Consider the following 3,902-nt stretch of genomic DNA (forward strand, 5'->3'; position numbering starts at 1 on the left):
CCATCAAAATGGGGAATTTTGGTAAGTGTTTTATCGTCACTCATTCTCTCGGTTTTAATTCTCATAGGTTGCTGAAACAGTTTAGTCCGCTCTCTCTGATACCAGATGTTAGGTATGAGAAAAAACCTTGCATATTATTCAATGGATACTAGGCTAGGCTGTTATATAGCCAATAGTCTGTTACAGAAACAACCAAAGCTAAAAAATAGCCACTACTAACATAAACTAAAAGAGTTATTCAATGTAAACCAACTAACCTATAAAGTAGAACCTTATTCCTACGTAGCATAGCAGGCCCTAAATACTAGAAAAAACAACCTAGCTGATCTTTTCAATTATTACTTGCAGTGTTGCTTTGTTATAGCCTTGCCCCATTTCAATTTTATGCTACTATTGTCTTTGCTACATTCGTTTCAACCATCAAAATCATAACTTTGTAATAGCGAAGAAGAAACAAATGAGATTGTATGATATCTTGTTGACTCATTTTTTGTAAACCCTGTGAAGTTTCAATATTCATAGTCATTTAAACAGTTTGTGTTTATTAGGCAATTGAATGTTGGTTTTTAAATCGTGGAATTTGATATATCGCTATGAATCACATTCAAAGACTATTGTTAGGGTTTAAATTATGGTTACATTGAAGAGACGTTAGAAACCTTTGATGTCGCGGCTTAGATTGTAGTTTAACAACATTTTGTAAAACCCTATTATGATTCAGAATTTTGAGCCATTTGAGCCATTTAAGCAATTTAGTTTTATTAGTTATTGAATGTTGGTTTCAATTAGCGGTTAAAATTAGTGTTTGACATATACATGCTTCAAGTACTCTTTAACAATGGGAGGCCTATTTGTATACAAAATATCGGTAGATGAGTAGTGTATTTGTCTAGCTGATTCAAGGCTTTCCTGAGTAACCCCACGGGTTGTTCTTTGCCCAATTCCACTGATCCCTGCACATCTCCTCCACACCATATTTGGCCTTCCAACCGAGTTCTCTCTATGCTTTCTCTATAGATGCATAAACCTCTATAGCATCTCCTGGCCTTCTCGGACACAATTTCAATGCGATTTTCTTACCAGAAGCTTTATTAAATGCGTCAACCATTTCAAGCACAGATGTACCGCGACCGGTTCCCAAATTGTAAGCCGTACAACCTATGTTTTCCGTTGCGAAAAGCTTTCTCAGGGCGGCAATGTGACCATTTGCTAAGTCCATCACGTGGATATAGTCCCGTACCGCAGAGCCATCCCTTGTAGGATAATCATGACCATATACATTGAGCTCGGGTAATCTTCCAACGGCTACTTGCTGTATATAAGGCATGAGGTTACTTGGGATGCCTCTAGGATCTTCACCCAGTTTACCACTTTCATGTGCCCCAACTGGATTAAAGTATCTCAGTAAAATGATTCTCCATTCCGGCTCAGCTTTCGAAATATCTCGTGCGATTTCTTCAAGGAAAAGCTTCGTCCGTCCATAAGGGTTCGTTGCTTGTAACTCAAAATCCTCCACACATGGCATCTTTTTAGGTTGGCCATAAACAGTGGCAGACGATGAGAAAACCATGTTTTTGCAATTATGCTTAGCCATAACTTCATAGAGGTTGATGGTGCCAACAAGATTATTATCAAAATAACGACGAGGATTTGCAACACTTTCACCAACTGCTTTTAACCCAGCAAAATGAATGACAACATCGAATTTAGTTTTTGAGAAATGTTTCTCCAAATCATCTTTATTCCTGAGATCTCCCAGTGTGAATTCAAGATTCTGTGAAAGGTTTGGACCAACAATTTCACGAACACGGTCTGATTATTATGTCAAACCTAAGATGGTATGACGAAGACAAAGAATCAGATCGCAAGCATTCATTGTCTAAATAATTTTTTGATTGGCATTTCAAAAAATTTCAACAACCTTGAAGATTAAAACTAAATCAATTACTTGTGAGTATTACACTCGTCTGATTAAAATTTGTATTGGAGTTATTGCAGCTGAATTGATATCTGACGTCGTCACATGTAATTTTGAGTCGTAGAATTTAACAAACCTCCAACTCCAAGTACTTAATCTTATACAATGCAACTTGTTCTTTTGCAGTTTGCCGGTGATGATGAAGGAATGTTGTGTAAGTGAATCCATTGCATCTCTATACTTTACTTGCAGCGATTCTTTCAATTGCTTACCAAAATGATATATTTTGTAGTATTGATGTCAGTGTAGAACATATACTTTATCAGCAAGGCCGTCTTTGGAATCTGAAAATAGTTTTTATCTTGTTTGATTACTTGGCAGTAATTCTAGTAAGGTTTCTTTGATTTGAATGCTGGTTGCATCACAATCTAACCTCTTTTATTGAAAAATATGTTTTCTGAAATTATACAATACAATCTTGACATCCATTATTGTTTATTTATATACTATCAATGTAGAGTGTTTACATTCTTAGTTAATCATAATAATTGTTGATCATTCAAGATGTTTGATATTTATCATAATTATCTTAAAACTTATGTTGATGAATGGTTGTTACCAATTTAACAGTTAAACATCTTTTTGCAATTGAAAATTGTTTCATAATTTGTCATTCCAATAACAAATAATTTGGTCTTGCACATGAAAATTGAAAATAAAAATCCATCCTCCTTTATGTTTTCCCTAGCTTTCTTGCACTATCACTAAAAATGGCTATGAATAAAAAACGTTTTTTTTAAATTAATTTGATAATATATATATATATATATATATATATATATATATATATATATATATATGATTGTTTGACATGTTTTTCAAACGAAAAAAATTAAGAAGCTAGAAACACAAATGATATATATTCTGATTTGTTTTCTCCATCTGAATGGTATATCTAGTCCTTTTTTTAGAGGATTTTTTTTGTTATGTATCAAGATTTTTAATTACAAGTCTCACACCAAGATTATTCTTAATGAACACTTAATACTCATACTCTTTACAATGAACACTTAATATTCAAACAAGAAAGTACACCACTTTTTTATTTTATATCATCTTTCACCAAACACTGGTGAATTAAGAATCACACAAATTCTTAAAAGATAAAGAATAATCTTTTATAGGCCGAAGAATCCCAAACCTAACATGAAAATATAATCCTTATCAATATTATTTTTCAGAACAATATCACTTTAAAGCTCAGGAATTTCGAGTTTCAGAATGTTTGATAAAATTTTCAATAGTCAAAAATTTGAATAACCACTTATAAATGTGTAAATTTCTTATTTAAAAGTTAAAAGTGTTTAGAAATTAAACAAGAATTTATAGACTTTAAGAAGACACCATGAATCATTATTATACTTTGAAGAGGTATGATGAACCACTGCACAACTTGAATAATGCATAAAAAGACATTAGTTCGTGAAAAAATAGGTTGTCAGACTGATGTAATCGATTACATGTTTTTAATGTGAGAAAAAAAATACATATCCAACATCATGTAATCGATTAAACATATATGGTAATCGATTACCATTGTGCTTTTACCTCTTTTATGTTGAAAACAGGTTACACCAACATGTAATTGATTGTGTATGATAATCTATTACCATAATTATTTTTATCTTCTCTTTTTGTATGTTGGAAACAAGTTATTTTTTGATTTTATAAGTTTTTATAAGTCTTGAAGTGATATTTGAACTTAAAAGGTAATCTATCAAATGTAAAGACAAATACTTTAAAGACGTTTGACTTTAACTAATGAGTTTGTCATTTTGTGCTTTTGATATTTAAGGTCCTTTCATTTTTCTTATTTGTTGATATGGTTGTATTTATAAAAATTCAACCAAGATTATAAGAGACACCTTCTTCACAGTCTCCCTCTTTTTGATGATGAAAAACTACATCGTTTGGTAGTTTTTGT

The 3,902-nt window shown here is 31.9% G+C and overlaps 1 pseudogene; it reads right to left on the reverse strand.

The window, feature by feature from the left end:
* Positions 1-897: 897 nt before the first annotated feature.
* Positions 898-2,146, reverse strand: LOC127097779 (UDP-glucose 4-epimerase-like; annotated as a pseudogene).
* Positions 2,147-3,902: the final 1,756 nt, after the last annotated feature.

This window comes from Lathyrus oleraceus, chromosome 1 (assembly GCF_024323335.1).
Source record: "Lathyrus oleraceus cultivar Zhongwan6 chromosome 1, CAAS_Psat_ZW6_1.0, whole genome shotgun sequence".
Classification (NCBI taxonomy): domain Eukaryota; kingdom Viridiplantae; phylum Streptophyta; class Magnoliopsida; order Fabales; family Fabaceae; genus Lathyrus; species Lathyrus oleraceus.